Genomic DNA, 19,022 nt, shown 5'->3' with positions numbered 1-19,022 from the left:
AAATTTCAAGTTATTTAAAAGAGGGTCAAACTCGAAGGTCAAGGTCAAAAGATATAAAATATTTACACCCATTGAAAGGTCTTGAATCAGTGAAGTAACACGTGCAGAATGAAAGCCCTTGCACTAACCGTTCAAAAGTTATGGCAAAGGTAAGAGTGTGCCACACGCAAGGACAAGGTCGAGAAGTCAAATTTGGTGGTACCCAAAGAAACAAGAAATACGTCTGTGAAATATAAATGTCATAGCCCCATCCACTCTAAAGTTATGGGGAAGGTGAAAGTTTTTGTGAGCAAACAGGCAGAAAGATCGTCTGCCGTTCGTCTATGTACGTCTTTGTCGATCTGCTTAAATGTTTCTGTTTGTCCGTAAAAACTTAAATCTTGCCCATTACTTTTGATTGGGTGGGGCTATGATTTTCATATTTCACTGGGACTGGTGTATTCCTTGTGACAGACCTTTTTTGAGGTACCATCAACCTTGACCTCTTGACTTTGGGGTTTGACCCCTTTTACAAAAAAATACCAAACTTTAACCTTGGTCATAACTTTTGAACAGCTGTTGTTAGAGATTTCATTTGTCACAAACTTCATGCTTCAAAGTTAAGTTATGGACAACGTTAAAGGTTAGGACCCCATTGGAAATACTAGTAAGCTCTCGAGATTTAATGGGTTATCCTGGTGTCAATTCTAGTCACCTTGAAATTATATTTCTAAAAATATTGTTACCTTAATTATTTATTTATGAAATCTAGGTTGCCAACTTTTGTCTTTCATATGATTATGTATAATTATGGGTATTTGTTTTATGTATGATGACATGATACCAAATAAATACTACTACTAAAGCTTTAGCGGACAGACAGACGGACAGGATAAAAACTATATACCATGAACCTTCGATTACTTGGACATACAAATTTTGTACTCGCCCCATATATGAGAATTTTGTATTTAGCGCCAAAAACTTGATGGAAATTCGATCGAGAACGGGATGCAAAATATTGACAACTCGGATTTTTGTTTTGAGTGACATCATAATGACATGGCGCAGGAAGTCGAAACAGGTGAGTGTCGTATTTTTAATCAATTTGAGATAATTGCTGCTTTCTTTGGGTTTTAGGTAGCTGCAGAATAAAACACGATAATCAAAATATCTGCTTCAAACAATTAATATGGCAAGGTCGCCTGCCTTTCAACACAGCGCCTTCCGGAAAGTTCATTTTGAAAGTGACCTCGCGACTTTTATTTATTTATAGGGCTTAGTTTTGAGGAAAATCAAGTAGATGGTAGTGTATTTAAAGACAAGTATTGTTTATGTCTGTGTTTGCTAGAGAGTGACAGAATCAATATTTGAGTTTTTCCTGGTCCTTCTACTGCGTGCGTGCCCTTTCTCACAGCTGATAGGGGTCAACAAGAGCACATGAATGAAGATTAGTGTGTAGTCAGAAGATGATAATAAACAATAAAAAGATCCACCTCTCATGCTAGATAGCTTTGAATTTAACAACCTGACAACAGTAAATCATTTTATGGCTGTATAACATGGTATTCACTTTGATATCAATCCATATGTTACTAAAGTTATTCCATGGTCATTAAGTCATATCAACTGGAATTCATTATTTAAGAAGAAATGAAGCTTATTTTAACCTATGTTATACAATATAACCAAGAAGCGGTTTACAAAAAAGCGTAAACTGCCCCAATCATTCCTTATAATTAAATTTCAGTTTAGACAATATAATACAGCAAATTTTCCTCCAAATTTGACTTCCAATTGAGTATATTTTTATTTAAAAGTAACATCAAGTGGAGTAATATGTTTTAGTCATAACTTATTGTGATGTAGGCAACTTGTATTATACGATATACACTAAATCATATACCCTAATCAAGTGATGTGTTACAACTAAAATTAAATTATTTATATGGAGTATGGAGATGAGCTGCAAAGGCTATTTTGCAGTGTTACATCATTCTTTGTCAATGTGTTTACCTATATATATACACTTGAAGTTGAGGGATGATTATATCTAAGTTATTAGCTCATTATTTCATTTTTTTTAAAAAAAACATGAACATGCAAACTACAAATATTTGACATTAATATGTCATAAATTCAAGATGATTATGTCATTATGGATAAATCTATTAATTATCTGAAACTATTAGGAATGTCATTGATTTGACATTAATATATCATTAATTCAAGATATCACAATAGTATTTTATGTTTTTGATATTATTTAAAAAATTAATTTTTTTTTCTCTTAAGGTGCAGTCTGATAAATCATGTTAAATCAAACCTTCATAAGCTCCATTTTCTTTTGATTGTCACATGATAATCAAAATAAAATCAAAGTAAAGAGTCTAGTGAAGGTTTGATTTTAATCAGACTGCTTGATAATGTGCCCTGCTTAAGAATTTTTTTCATTTTAGTGACTTTTCAAGTTTTTCCCAACTGTTAATAGATTCCTGTTACAAACACTATGGCCGCCCACATGGCGCAGTGGTTAGAGCATCTTCTTTAGAGTCGTTAAGTAAGGAGTAGATCCTTACATCACAGGTTCGAATCCCACTGTGGGATGTGGGGACCGGTCTTTCGGATGAGACCTGTGACTGTATAAGCCGAGGTCCCATGTCGCAGTAGGTGCTAGCATAAAAAAATATCCCTCCCTGCTAAATGGACCTGAGTGCCTAGTACAGGACAAAATTTGCAGCTTTCTGCCGGCAAATGGTGGCATCTTCATATAAGTGAAAAATTCTCAAGAAAGACATAAAACAACAAACAAAGACATCGCAGTAACTGAAAACATAATAAAATCCTGGATCTTTATGTAGCATAATTGTGATCAGCATGGTCAGATGTTATTGGGATGAATAATTTGAAAACTGTTACTCAAAATGGTCAAAATCTCTCTTAGTGGTTTAATTAATTATTGAATCTGTGATGTGCAGTTCTTAACAGCTAACGTCTTGCAACTGTTACAGTATTGCTTGCATGATGAGCTTCAACTAAAAGCAGCTAAAGGCCTCATCATAGGGGAATCCTTCGTAGGCAAGGAAAGTGGTCATTTAGAATAATTCTAATACTACACTGTACTAACAAGAAAAAGAGATCTTATGACATCTCTGTCCTTCATTGGTAAAGGTCGCCATTCAAGGCTACAGCATGTCTGCAAATAAAAATATCAGATGCCAAAAATATGTCTGACATTCTTTATACATATTTAGTTTGATGGAATAATTAAGGAATGGGTCCCTAACCGATTCTGAGAGTGTTGAGACTTTAAAAATTTTTTTTTGAATAAAAGATTTTCTCAAAATTTCCCATTATCAAATCATGGCATATAATTTAATATACGAGTGCAATCTTTTGATCTATTTATAAAGTGTACTTGCTATATATGCTGATTATATTTTTAATTGAGACAAACAATTACCAAATTAAGTTGCTCATTTTATTCTAGGTCAACTGTTTATGAATGAAGATTTTTTTTTTTTTTCAGAAAAGGTTAACTTATCATTTTATACAATACATACATGTAATATGCTTTTACATTCTGACAGAATAATAAATATGACCAGAAGAAATCTAGATCCAACAGTACCTGTGTTGAACTTCATTATGTGGCTTAGAGACAAAATTTATGGGAACGTGTGCTGATTTAAGCATAAAAACTACACTAAGAAGACATTTGCATCTATTTCTCCCCCAAAATCCCACATTATGCTGCATTGTATAACAGATAGTTTTCTCATAAAATCTGCCGGAAGTTTAATTATGAGTAGATGAAGTATTCAAGGCATATTTAGGATGTGGTATGACTCTTTACATGTATACTTTTATACTGAATTATATAACTTGACTTACTTCCTAATAAGTGTGGAAATTGTCGTCTTCAAACAAAGTCAGCTATGTTCTCACAAGAAAAAATGAAATCTATAAAAAGTATCTGCCAGTATACATGTATATATGTCAATAAATATCTTATAATTTCATATATAAATTGTGAACACATTTCAGGATAAATGGCCTTGTTGGTGGGTGTTTAACTGTTTATAGTTTTGAGTAGATCAATGTTTAATATTAAAAAGGTATAGCAAATTTTTTACATTGTGTGATAAGATCTTATTTTTAAGCCAGTGCATGTAAGGATCTTGAATTACTGAGGAATTATTGCCTATTTTTCCTAATCATTATATTCTAGGATGTCATTTATTGGAGGGGGCGTTAGGATACAAGGATGAGAGAGGATGGTCAAATATCGTGACAGAGTTGACAAGCAATTGATATTTTCCGATTTCCATTATTTTCATTTCTTTTTTCCTCCAGATATACAATAAGAGTGACAATTGTAATGGAAAATACTGCCTGCTTTATTTTTGAAAATCCTGTACATGTATATACTAAGAAAAAAATTAATTTAAAAAGCTTTTAGGAATACTAAAAGTCTGATTACTGAAGTTAATTTAAGTGTTACTTTCATCTTGTAAGTATGCCTGTTAAATTTAAAATCAGCTGTTTAATTTTCAGTTATGATTTATGACCAATCGCTGCTGCATGGTTAGAAAAAAAGAGATAAAAGAAGCACATAAAACTTTATAAATCATAATGCTGTATGTACTGTACATAAATATGATTCTTTAAAAAATATAGCAATATTTTATATGTATTACATGTCATTGTTAATTGCATATGGCATAAATGTTTTGTTAACCTTCTTTTGATAGCCATTCAGGTCACATTTTTTTGACATTTCTTCCTGACCAGTACTTAAAAATGTCAAACTGAAAATACTTTTTAAAATGCTGCATGTGAAACGAAAGACATTATTTTGAAAATACATTTTGTGATCAATGCATTGATTTTGTTTTGGATTACTTTCTTAGCATACTGTAAATTTTCATTAGTACTACATGTATTACTATGATCTAAAATGTGAGTGAGACATAAATTTATTGCTCTCCAAGACAACTGATTGCTAAAATCAAAGCAATTCAGGGTCAATTTTTTTTGGAAATTGAGATAAAGTGATTTAGTAGCCTTTCTCCTGTTTTCTACATCAGAAAGGAATATAAACCACATTAAAATACATCTTCATTACAGTTGGGAATGATTCATCTTAAGTGATTATTTATTAATTGTGAAATACATTGTGTATGGATGTTACCTTGTAAAAACCCAGAAATCAGTGTATTAACCAAGTTTTTGTATAAATAAGGTTTATTGTATGTTGTCTGCATTTCAGCGTCCCTAATTGGATTGCCGATGATATTACAAGTGATGGAGGATGGATAAAGATATACCGTCAGACACACAAAGGCATGACCAGCCAGCAAGTATAGACCACGTACTGACGCTAATCAACAGTTTAGTCAAAGAGGTAACTTTCTACTTTCTAGATATGTTGTTAAATGACGTAAGTTTAACCATAAAAGTTTAACCATAATTTAAGTTTAACCTCGAAGAAGGGAGGGTTATTGCTTTGCTGCTGTCGGTCAGTCAAATTGTCTGTCTGTCCACCAAGTTTCTGTTTATTAGCTCACCTGAGCCGAAGGCTCAAGTGAGCTTTTCTGATCACATTTTGTCCGTCGTCCGTCTGTCCGTCCGTCTGTCCGTCTGTAAACTTTTCACATTTTTGACTTCTTCTCAAGAACCAATGGGCCAATTTTAACCAAACTTGGTACAAAGCATCCTTGGGTAAAGGGGTTTAAATTGTTAAAATGAAGGACCAAGTCCCCTTACAAGGGGAGATATTATAAATCAAGAAAAGACAAAAATAGGGTGGGTCACTAAAAAAATCTTCTTCTCAAGAACCACTGGGCCAGGAAAGCTGAAACTTATGTGGAAGCATCCTTGGGTAGTGTAGATATAAAATTGTTAAAATCATGACCCCTGGGGGTAGGGCGGGGCCACAATAGGGAATCCAAGTTTTACATAGAAATATATAGAACAAATCTTTAAAAATCTTCTTCTCAAGAACCACTGGGCCAGGAAAGCTGAAACTTATGTGGAAGCATCCTTGGGTAGTGTAGATATTAAATTGTTAAAATCATGACCTCCGGGGGTAGGGCGGGGCCACAATAGGGAATCCAAGTTTTACATAGAAATATATAGAACAAATCTTTAAAAATCTTCTTCTCAAGAACCACTGGGCCAGGAAAGCTGAAACTTATGTGGAAGCATCCTTGGGTAGTATAGATATTAAGGTAGAGATTGATAGCTTGTCAACAAAAAAACTACCCATTGAATTTTTCTGAATTTTTTATATGTTTGTGTTGAGTCCTTATTCTAAATCATATCAAAAATTCAAGGCAGGTCATCGGGCTAGTTTTAGAGAAATTTGACAATTTTAATATAGCCTTCATCAACCACCGAGGAGCTGAAAAAGCAGGGTAAAATAATATAAGAATATGATATGAAAAGGGCTGTAAATTTTTTATTGCTATTTCAATTATCATTTGTCTTATATGAATTCAAACATCTTTCTGTATGGATTAATATTTGACATCAATCTTAAATTTATCAAGCATTGTTAGCGAAAAACAGAATTACATTTTCCAAGATGCATGGTCAAATTAGGTTAAAATATTGCCTATTCATTGCACAAGGTCTCACACTTCTGCTTCCACTGTGAAAAAATTACCCATCAAATTTCTTTTTTTATTGCATATTATAGTTAGTCTATAAGTGTCTTAAATTTCAGAAAAAAATCATACTACATAATGGGGTTTAAATTCATCTTGGAACAAGTTTATCATCTTACACCCTACCCTACCCCCTTCCTTTAGAAGGATGCACTTTTGAAGAATATGGTGACTAAGAGAGATTATCAAGAATTTATCAAAATATTTCACAGAAAATGAGTAAATTCTTTGTAATATTCTTCTAAATTACATTTTGTATCACAAAAACAATTTATACATGTACACTAGACACATTGTTGCCCTGGTTGACCTTTTTGCACTAATATTAAAAAAGATAAGAACTTTTCCTTATATTGTTCAAATTGACTTTGATAGATAGAATCAATCAAAATATTTCAAAGAAATTGAGTAAAATTCTTTGTAATATTCTTCTAAATTACATTCTATATCACAGAAAACAATTTATACATGTACACCTGGACACATGTTGCCCTGGTTGACCTTTTTGTACTTATATTAAAAAAGATAAGAACTTTCCTTCATATCGTTCAAATTGACTTTGTAGATTTATTATAAATACAATTCTTGGATGAATTATCAATGACAATATCTTTTGACCAATTCTGTGCATAAGTAAACTTGTTTTATTTTCTTCCTTTGACAACAATAGAATGATTAATTTCACTTTTCTTTTAACAATTCCTTTTTTATTCCAAATACATGTACATCATAAATAAGAAAACCCAGTGATTATGAGGTTTTGAACGCAGAATCAATCCACGGCATGTTATCCTTGTTTTAAAAATATTCAGATAAAAATGTGTTATGTATTACACTGTTAAATGAAGACTGCCTGGTCATCAGTTGTCAGATATTTAAAATACACTAAAGCATCACATGGTAAAAAGTGCGGGAAAATGGAGAGTGATTCGGTTATCATTTCATACATACATAAATAATGTAATAATTTACAAAAAAAAACAAACATACAATGTATTAGAGGTAATAATTTGTAACTTTAAAGTATAGATTTTGCAAACAGATTCATAAAAGTTAGAGGAATCCCACCATAAACTCTATATGATACTGTACAATTTTTAAACTCATGATGTAGTTCAACAAAATAAAGTGAATACATTCAGTACATGTACGGTAATAGGATAAACTTGCTATTTTACTCTTTGTCTTATTGGCTAACAAAGATCAATGTACATGTAAACATGTATGCATTTATAATTGCCATCGTATGCAGTTAGTTAATTGCGTCATGTTCAAGGATCCTGACAATTCCGTTGTTTTTATGTCAATACAACAAAGGTGTTCTTTCACAAGGATCTGCAGTGAGCAAAATTCATTCTGTATATTCAGATTTTCAAGCAGGTCTTATGGTGTGAAATGTCCGTTCCTCTTTACTGTCTCCTTCTGGTAGTTCTTTTTCTGAAAAGAACAAAATATTTTAATACTATAAGAATGAAAATACATGTTTTACTTCTTTCTTACACTGCAAACATAGTATGACTATGTCTATATGAATATAAAATACTTCTGAGATACCTTTTTTATATAATGTCATGAATTATTTAAATTAAATGCATATAAAGTCGGCCTCATTAATCTGGGCACTTTTGCTCCCAAGGAAATTATTTGCCCCAATGGATTAATGAATTGTCTTAATTAGACAAACTTGGTATATCAGGATAAAGATCAAATATTTTAGTTTCTAAATGTAGGCCCCACTCTAAGGCCAAGACCATGGGGTTAAAGGAAAAGAAATAAATGTGAAATACAAAGACTCAGCACAAACTGTTCAAGAGTTAATACCAAAGGATAAAGTTTTTTGTTGAAATAAAAATTACATGTACCAGCTGTCAGTGACACATCAATGCATATACAACTAGCAACCTAACTATTATATGTGGAATTAAAATACTTTTCTTTTTACATCTTATTCCATTTTTTTTTAAATTCAGTTTTGTCCCTAATTACCTTCTTGATATAAATCCAATATTCTCTTGTAACACTGCAGATGACACTTGATTAGTTAAGGATCCTATATTTCCGTGGGATCTGTAACATGATGAAAATAAAATAAAGTAAATAGCTTGATCTATTTAAAAAAAATTGTAGAATTTATTTACAATTTTGATTTGCAAATTTAGCTATGATAATGTGAAGAAGTCAATATTGTTAAAAAACTATGTCACTTAAAAGTTTTTTAACAATACTGACTTCTTCACATTATCATATCAATTCTTTGGTGCTTCATTTGAAAGAATTTCATTCAAGTTAGAAAACATCCTCACATTTTACAACTTTTTTTGGTTATTCAGTTTTGAATTCAATTTACAACATGCCTTTTTATATGTTTATACACAAGCATTTAACTATACATGTATTTAAATCAATATAGCACCTACATGTAAGTAGTGATGCAGGGATCCCCGGTTAGATTCTCAGTCCAGACATACATGTTCCCCGTTTCCTGACACACAAGTATGCCACTTTATGTTCAGTTTGCTGTAGCAGAACTGGCTTGAACTTTCCTGAAATATTAATATGATCTTTGAGAAATTATTGACTTGAGAAAATGCTTCTACATGTATACAATAATACTGTATGTACATTATGGTGTTTAAATTAAAAATACAAGGACTAAAAATCATAAATTTAAAATACATGTATCATAAAAACACCTCCTTTTTACCATCCTCTTGAAAAAAATTTCTGGATTTTCCCTGATACATGTGCAAGCGTAAATTGAAAGGAAAAATTACAAACCAATGGCTATTTTGGAGTTAATGTAAAAGGCACCCTTGACATTCCTCTTTCCATGTGACACTTGATTTGGTCACATTATTTCATCAGAGAAAGCTGAATACATTGTCTAGTCCATAGCTTGCTTCACCTGTAGTATTAAATATTTTTTATATAATCTATGAATATGATATCCGTTTATAATCAGGCCCTTTTTGAGCATAAAACAAATACATACATAAGTTTATTACATGTATATAAATATTACAAAAGGCTAATAAATCGTCTTGTTTCCTGCTATCTGACTGACCCTATTTTTTAGCACTTGATCCTAAAGTTGTTTTTTTTTTTTTCAATGCAACTTTTTACAATTTACTTTTTATCTCAAAAAGACAAAAGAATCGCAAGGAAATGTCCACTATCATTTATGAAAGGGGTTATAGGCTAATAATTAAAAAGCATCTGTCATGTTGCAGAGCAGAGAAAGTTTACACATTTCTGCATTTGAACAATTTAAGCAAATTATGTTTTTCCATTTTTTGATTCGAGTAACTAAACACCACCTTGTGTGTTAGGCACAGATAAGTATGATTACTTTACATTTTTTACCAATCCGGCCTTTATCATGTTCTGACACCAGAAATGTCTGGTTTTGTTCTTCTATTCTAGAAGTTACAGTCTGGTCATGAAATAATTTTTAATTTTTAGCGAAATAAAACTACTTTAGGAAGGTAAAAAAATCTATGAAGGTTATTGGTAATTGAAGCTAAATATACTTGTTGTACCAGACCTGTGCGTAAACAAACATTTAGCACCACAGTCATGATTGATATATTAATTATCGTAAATATTCACCTTATGTATCTGACACGGTTACAGGTCATACAGCAAACAAAAAATCTGTTCTGCAAAAGATTTACTTCCTCCGTCATATGGTCATGGTCTTTAATGTCTATACTGAAAACAACATCAGACACAGATCGATACCGGTGTACCCACGTGGTGCTGCAGTGGACACTGGACATTGTCACAAGGAGAAGTTTCACCAAAATTATGTTCTTGGTCGGTTTCAGTCTCACTTCTATTTTGATTCTCATGAAGACGCTTCAATTTCGAGAACTGTAAAGATTTAATATATAGGGCAAATTTGTTTTTTTAAATCGAGGAAATTTCTCGATTGCTTCGTCGGCCATCTTGTAGCATAGACAATAATGTGTAAATGGAGACTTTTATTTGACGGCGTTGCGGAATCCGGAAAAACAGCACGTGCAAATATGCGAATTCTTTCTATCACGTGATTGCTATCGGTCTCTACCTTAAATTGTTAAAATCATGACCCCCGGGGGTAGGGCAGGGCCACAATAGGGAATCCAAGTTTTACATAGAAATATATAGAACAAATCTTTAAACATCTTCTTCTCAAGAACCACTGGGCCAGGAAAGCTGAAACTTAGGTGGAAGCATCCAGGGGTAGTGTAGATTCTAAAGTTTTAAAATCATAAAAGGCAAGGGGGTAGTGGGGCATGATAGGTATAGCAAGAGGGGTAATCTTGTAAAGAACTGCATCTGACCCAAGTTACTCAGGTGAGTGATATGGCCCATGGGCCTCTTGTTTTCTTTGCAGAGGTTGCATATGCTGAAAGGAAATTTAATTGGTATAAAGATTTATCATAAGATTAAGAATATCTGGGTCAAATTTTGTTCTGACAGAGTTATGCCCGTTGGACTTAGAAAAATTACAATTATTTGAAGGGGGCATAAGTGTTTCACAAATATCTTGTTTTAGTAGATATTTCATCAATGTATGGGTGCATGTATACAATGAAAATGTGAAAATCATTAGAGTTCATGGGAGACCAATTATGTTTGGGGATTTCATGGGTCACTATTTTGTTAACATGTAATATATATATTAAATACATTTAGACTTAGTTTTATGATACTTTTATATCATCCTGTTGAATATACCCTGGTAAAGTGATTTTGCCTCAGCCAAAATGTTGAGTTTTTAGCTCACCTGAGCCATAGGATCAGGTGAGCTATATGTACTGCTGGGAAAGTGTTTTGTATCTGTTGTGTGTTTTGTTTTCTGTGAATTAACTTTACTTTTTGACGTCATCTCTCAAAACACCCAGGCAAATTTACCCAGTTCCACAAAATTACCTATGGCTAAAGAGAATTTATTTGACTGTCATGGTATTTTTGAAAATGTTTTTAAAGCACATACAAGTGTCAAATTTCTGAATAAAAATGTTTCTAACAAGAGTAGGGTTTGCAGGTGGACTGCTCTAAGAAATTCCAGTATAAAAACCCAAGGACATTTGGAAGTCCCTTGGTAGTCTAGCCGTGTTAAGTTAAATTATGGTATATCCTTATATATTTAAGATTTCTTTCTTATAAATAGCTTAATATATATTTCAGTTCTCAGATTATTAAAAATGAAATATTTATTTGTATTTTCAGAAAAACTTTCAAGATGCTTTAGAACACACAAACACTGGTAAGTTTGATGATCTATATTTGTATCATTGAACTTTTAGAATTTTTTGAGCGATTCAACCAAGTACCAGGTATAATAATTTATGTTGCAAGATAAAGCTGAACTGGAAGTTTTCATTAAATCTAAGTGAGTTTATAATGGAAAAATGCATTTAATTTTTCATTTTGTAAAACACAGTCACATTTGGAGTATGTTTCGTAGATCAGGTTATTTTCTTGTGCTTCAACATATGTCAATAGATATCTTTTACTAAATATACATGTTTATATATGCTATTTATATAGAGAGATTTTTGAACTTGGAGTGAATGAGGAAAATCATGGCTTCTTCAAGATTTATTTTTGACAGGCAATTAGCCGATTGGCTGATTTTCTAAGTCATTTTTAACCAATCGTGATATTACATGTATCTGATTTGTTTTGTAGTGTGGGATAGTAAGATGGGGTGTTATTGAGGGTGGGGGTGGGAGGGGTGCTACTGGGTATTCATGGGGTAGACTGTGTAAAACAACAGTTAAACCAGTGTAGAATTCAGAGACCTTGAATTGATAACAATTAAAGGTCTAAAGGAAAGTTGAGGCAAACAAAATTTTAAAAGTCTACCATCCAATTATTTCTTTTCTGAGTGTTGATAAAAGAAGCATCTTCTACGTGCTCATCTTGGCATGTTCCAGTAGGAAAAACCAACTGCTGTCAAGCCGTAACCAAGACATGTGACAGTTTGTTCTGTCTCAAAAGCTAGCTGGGAAAAACTCCCATTATATTGATATGTTACCTTGACTTAATTTTTAATGATAACTAGTAACTAGTGCTAATTGTAACGGGGACCGTTACAGATGTTCCCCAAACGCTCCCCAACTCCCTTTTGGTGCCATATTCCCTGTTATCTCTATTAAATAAGAAATACTTTATGGAATTTAGACTTAATCAAGGTCTTCCAAGAAAAATACAAAATAGATTTAAAAAATAGGCATTGCACGCGTGGTCATGTGCGTAACGACCATATTATCTTGTCTACACTATCTTAAATTTTAATAATATCAAAGCATTTAATCCAAAAGTATTAAAAAATGCACTCATTCGAGTATATTTTTTATTTTACTCATTTCACGTGTACGCACGTGCAAGCACGTGCATAATGACTACACCTTCTTGTAGGAGTCCCTTATATTTATCCAAGTTCTAAATCTCATCCTGTTTGGTTGAAAAACAAGAGAGTTATAGCCATTTGAAGTTTCAGCCAATCAGATTGCAGCACACGTGCATGCGCGTGATTTCATGAATATTTTCTATATCATATTTTAGGATATCGTAATGCATGACTATGTTTTAAATTTTAAAGCATTTCGTCAAAAAACAAAGGAGATATAGCCATTTAAAGTTTTAGCCAATCAGATTACAGCACGTGCGCATGCGCATGCTTTTATTAAAATTTTAATATATCATGCTGTAGATCTTCATAATGTAGGACCATGTTCAAAATTTCAAAAGATTATGAAAAGAAACAAGAAATATATTGAGACTTTAGTTTCAGCCAATCAGAGCAAAGCGCACGTGCATGCGCGTGAGATCTTGCTATTTTGACCATGCCATCTTGTCTATACTACTAATGTATCCTTACATTATGAGTTTCAAAGCATTTTATCAAAAAATAGAAAAGTTCCGACTATATCTATTATATTGGTTATTTCAAGTGTTGCACGTGCGCGCTCTTGCAAGCACGTGCGCGCAAAATGACCTTGATTCCGCAAATCTGCATAACATGTCTACTTACCCTAAAAAGGTTTTACCTACCTCGGACGAACAGTTTACAAGATCATTCCCGGACAAAAAAGTACCCAGGAAGAAGAAGAAGAAAAATAATAATAACTAGTGCTAATTGTAACGGGGACCGTTACAGATGTTCCCCAAAACGCTCCCCATCTCCCTTTTGGTGCCATATTCCCTGTAAGCTTCATTAAATAAGACAAACTTTATGCATTTGATACTTTAACAAGTTTACCCAGAAGGGTACCAAGTTCATTCAAATTTTAGCATTGCACGCGTGCGCATGTGAACGCATGTGCGTAATGACCATGTCATCTTGTCTACACAATCTATATACTTTTATATACTAAATATTAGAGTATTTAATCCAAAAGTATTAAAAAATACGCTCATTCAATTGTATTTTTGATTTTACTCATTTCACATGCACGCACGTGCATACATGAGCATGGTGACATACCTTCTTGTAGAAGGCCATTACATCTATCTATGTTCTAAATCCCACTCCGTTTGGTTGAAAACCAAGGGAGTTATAGCTGATTAAAGTTTCAGCCAATCAGATTGCAGCGTACGTTCACGCACGTGTATGGATGTGCATGTCGATCATACCTTTTTGTAGAAGTCCATTATATCTATCTATGTTTCAAATCTCATCCTGTTTGGTTGAAAACTAAGGGAGTTATAGCTATTTAAAGTTTCAGCCAATCAGATTGCAGCACACGTACACGCACGTGTACGAATGTGCATGTTGACCATACCTTCTTGTAGAAGTCTATCATATCTATCTATGTTCCAAATCCCATCCTGTTAAGTTGAAAACCAAGGGAATTATAGCTATTTAAAGTTTCAGCCAATCAGATTGCAGCGCACGTGCATGCACGTGTTTTCATGAAAATTGTTATATATCATGTTGTAGGATATCCTAATGCATGGCTATGTTCAAAATTTCAAAGGATTTCATCAAAAAACAAGAAAGATATTGAGACTTTAGTTTCAGCCAATCAGAGCGAAGTGCACGTGCATGCGCGTAAGATCTTGCTATTTTGATCATGTCATCATATTTATACCACTAATATATCTTCATATTATGAGTTTCAAAGCATTTCATCAAAAAATAGAAAAATTTAAGCTATATCTATTATATTGGTCATTTCACGTGTTGCACGTGCGCGCTCTTGCAAGCCCGTGCGCGCCAAATGACCTTGATTCCGCAAATCTACATAACATGTCTACTGACCCTATAAAGGTTTTACCTACATCGGATGAACAGTTTACAAGATCACTCCCGGACAAAAAAGTACCCAGGAAGAAGAAGAAGAAGAAGAAAAATAATAATAATAATAAGAAACAGAGTAAAAACAATATGTTCCCCAACTTCGTTTGGGGAACATAACTAGAGCAAAGCTCGTTGCAAAGCAACGAGTAGGTCTTCCGTCCTGTTTGACTGGAAGTAGCTTTAATTTTTAACAAAAATAAGAAATAATGCCTAAAAATGGTTTGAATCCTCTAAAGCTATGTTAATTAATGCAAAAATAAGCAATTTTTGCTACTTCCGGTTTGACCGGAAGTGACGACGACGGACGGAAAATAAATTTTTATGCTTCCGGAGACATATCTTACCCCAAAACTTGTGAAGAACGGCAAAAATACACGTTTTCGACTACTTCCGGTTTGGCCGGAAGTGACGACGCCGGACGTATTTTGACGACTCCAAAAGATTAAACTTGACATTTTGAGCAACTTTGCTTCTTTGACGTATTACAAATTTTCAGTACTTTTTGAGATATAAAGAAAAAACTTTCGGCCCCTCTGGGCCCTTAATTTTAGGGGCCAGCCCTTTTTTGGAGATATCATTTGAAAGATCTTGGATGTCTACACTTCTTTTGTTCAATATGTTTTAACAAAATATTTCCAGGTAAAAAGATATCGTAGAAAAGGTGTTAAAAATTTTGAAATTCACGATAGGACTATTTTCGGGCCATAGCGAGCGCCGACGTGCGGCATTTCCGATAAAAATGAAATACACTATGCATATCTATAGACTATGGTCTATCATACCTGAAAGTTTCATGTTTCTATCTTGAGCCATTATTGAGAAAGTTTGCGGACAATCTGACCCTTCAAAAATCATAAAATCGACAATATCTCCAAACCGGAAGTGACGTCATCAAATCGGAAAAAAATGCATAAGGTTCAAGTAATGTTACATAAGTCCTGAAAGTTTCATGGAAATCCATCGAGCCGTTTTTGAGAAATCGCGTGCACAAAATCGGTAAGAAAAAAAAGAATAATAATAATAAAAGTGAAAAAGAAACCTAAGAATAACAAGAAGGTCTTCCGCTGAAGACGGAAGACCTTAACTAGAGCAAAGCTCGTTGCAAAGCAACGAGTAGGTCTTCCATCCGGTTTTGACCGGAAGTGACGGAAGTGACGGAAAAAAAGAAAGCAATAAGCTAAGTAGTTTCCAGTTACTTTATATTTTCAATTTTGCATCAAAACCTTCAAAATATGCCATTTTTTGCTACTTCCGGTTTGACCGGAAGTGACAACGACGGGCGGAAAAACTTTTTTTTTATCCTCCCAGAGACATATGTAACCCAAAAGCTTGACAAGAACGGCAAAAAACGCGTTTTCCGACCACTTCCGCTTTGGACGGAAGTGACGACGACGGACGTTTTTTAACGACTCCAATAGATGAAGCTTGACATTTTGAACAACTTTGTTTCTTTGACGTATTACATATTCTCAATACGTTTTGAGATATAAAGAAAAAACTTTCAGCCCCTCTAGGCCCTTAATTTTAGGCGCCAGTCCCTTTTTTGAGATATCATTTGAAAGATCTTGGAATTCCACGCTTCTTTTGTTCTATATATTTTAACAAAATATTTCTAGGTTAAAAGATATCGAAGAAAATGTGTTAGAAATTTTGAAATTCACGACAGGACTATTTTCGGACCATAGCGAGCGCCGACATGCGGCGTTTCCGGAAAAATCAAAATGCCAAATGCACATCTACAGACATAGGTCTATCATACCTGAAAGTTTCATGTTACTATTTTAACCCATTTTCCAGAAAAACTCTGGACAACCTGACCCTTTAAAATTCATAAAATCGGCAATATCTCAGACCGGAAGTGACGTCATCAAAAAAGAAAAAAAACGCATAAGGTTCAAGTGATGATACATAAGTCCTGAAAGTTTCATGAAAATTCATCAAGCCGTTTTTGAGAAATCGCGTGCACAAAATCGGTAAGAAAAAAAACAATAATAAAAGTGAAAAAGAAACCTAAGAATAACAGAAAGGTCTTCCGCTGAAGACGGAAGACCTTAATAATAATAATAATAATAAGAAACAGAGTAAAAACAATATGTTCCCCAACTTCGTTTGGGGAACATAATAAGGTGATATTTGGAATTTTATCCTTTTTATGGGGAACGGCACGTCTGATATATTTATATTTATTTATTATTTTGTTCCTAATTTGATATTGGAAATCAATTCTATCAATAAGGCCATTTATGTATTGGGATTTTCAATCTTGATATATCATAAATCAAATTTTGGAGATCAAAATAAAAAAAATATATCTCGGGAGAAAATCTGCAATGAAATTAACAATTTCACACCTTTGACATACCAGTAGGTATGCTTTGCAAACTTGAATTGTGCAGATTTTGTAAAAAGATTTTTATTTGTTTACATTTGAGGAGGTATCATTCTTATAATGAAGCAAGATGTTGTTGTATGTATTTTTAAAGCAGGAAGCTCCCTTTTACATGTATTGAATATACTTAATGTAAGGTTGTCCAGTATTGTTTGAAAAGGAAGGAAGCAATACTTTGGCATGCACATGTGTTATCAGAAATTTCAATGATAGCCTGTTTGGAAAACGGGGATTTTGACGATGTCTCTTTAAATGCATTTTTCCAGCTTGAAAAGAGATTCTTTCAAGTTTTGGATCACTTTGTAAACTGAAAGCTCTTATAAATGGAAAATGATTTTGATAATGACAGTAAGGATATTTTTTAAGTCCTTTTTTTTCTTGAAAGAAGTTTTTTGTAGATGGAAATCGAAGAGAAAAATGTACTATTTGATGTTGGTCTATAAATTTTTTTATTTTAATTGACATGACAATGCCATTCACTTTAAATGTCAATTATATTTTTTTGTTTCCATTTGTTTAAACTTCTTTTGAAAGTGACTGTTATTCCTTTTTTATAATCTTCCTTATTCCAACAAATATCCTAAATCAGTGGGTAACAATGGGTATATTGGATAATTTGAGGGTCACAATTTTTTTGTGCTGAGGTTTGCAAATTTGAAGCAGCTAGTGTACAAAGTACGAAGTTAACTGCAGTTTAGCACTGCCATTAAAGTACTCCCAACAATGGCGTAATTGAAAAATCGATAAAATTCAGCCTGAAGCTGCAAAAATCAATGCATTGTTTTGCCAATTTGATATTTTCATATGATTTTTGAGACGTTCTCAGAGAACAAGTTTCATGTTTTTATATGGGATATCCAAATTGAATGTGTTTGCAGAGAATGCTCTCTTGTACAGTATATTTCAACGTATAATTGATCTACACAAATAACGTTTAATAGTAATAATGTCTTTAAGAGTTTGTCTGTTGTTTAAGTCAGGTCAACTACCTTTCTGCTTCTTAATTTTTCCATTTGTTCCAAAGGTTCAATAAACTTCATAATCAATTAATGATGTTTCTGTATATACATGTAGGTACTTATTGATTTTTATACACACATGACAACATCTGAGGTCTGTCTTCTTTGCTTATACCAGATATACAAAACTAGCATAAGCTAATTTTGGTCAAAAGTTAATTTTGTATTTTAAGATTCTAATTTTTGACAATTGTTATTCGTAAAAAGTCAAAGATCAATGTAGGTTGATTTCTGAAACAGTTAAGATAATGAAACGTGTGTATGAACCATTTATCATTCAATTTAACACTATTGATTCTTTTTTTATGAATTAATAATTATAAGTCCTGATCGTAGATTTAGAACTAGTAAGTGATGCAGAATATAGACACTTCCTTTTGTACCAAGTTCAGTGCCATTTTTAGTCTTCCTGCAAATAAATAATTGAGAAATCTTATCGGTCTGGATACCCTAGAGGCGCCAAACCCATAGTCGACCAGTTTCTTCTTCATTTTAAAAACAATATCTCGCAAAAGTACACGCATGTATGTCTAAATTTAAAAATTATTTTTAGATTGCAAAGGATCATGTGTGTTATTTATAACTTGAAAGTAAAGGGAATGTTCTTTCTATTTTTTCAGCCTTAGCTAAATACAGAAACAATGAAAAATTACAAGAAAAGAAGATCA

The 19,022-nt window shown here is 33.0% G+C and overlaps 2 long non-coding RNA genes across 2 annotated transcripts; one reads left to right on the top strand and one right to left on the bottom strand.

Annotated features, from left to right (window-relative positions):
- Positions 1-980: 980 nt before the first annotated feature.
- LOC134263190 (uncharacterized) lies at positions 981-19,022 on the top strand. The gene is made up of 4 exons (XR_009991209.1): positions 981-1,063; positions 5,252-5,386; positions 11,868-11,904; positions 18,975-19,022. It is a non-coding gene; the product is annotated as an uncharacterized LOC134263190 (long non-coding RNA).
- On the bottom strand, positions 6,494-9,551 carry LOC134263189 (uncharacterized). Its single transcript, XR_009991208.1, has 4 exons — positions 9,429-9,551; positions 9,068-9,193; positions 8,637-8,717; positions 6,494-8,087 (listed from the first exon to the last, which is right to left on the bottom strand). It is a non-coding gene; the product is annotated as an uncharacterized LOC134263189 (long non-coding RNA).

Source organism: Saccostrea cucullata, unplaced genomic scaffold (genome assembly GCF_032062105.1).
Source record: "Saccostrea cucullata isolate Sc308-1 unplaced genomic scaffold, CSIRO_AGI_Scuc_v1 ctg11345, whole genome shotgun sequence".
Classification (NCBI taxonomy): Eukaryota; Metazoa; Mollusca; class Bivalvia; order Ostreida; family Ostreidae; genus Saccostrea; species Saccostrea cuccullata.
This window is presented reverse-complemented; position numbering and strand designations above follow the sequence as displayed.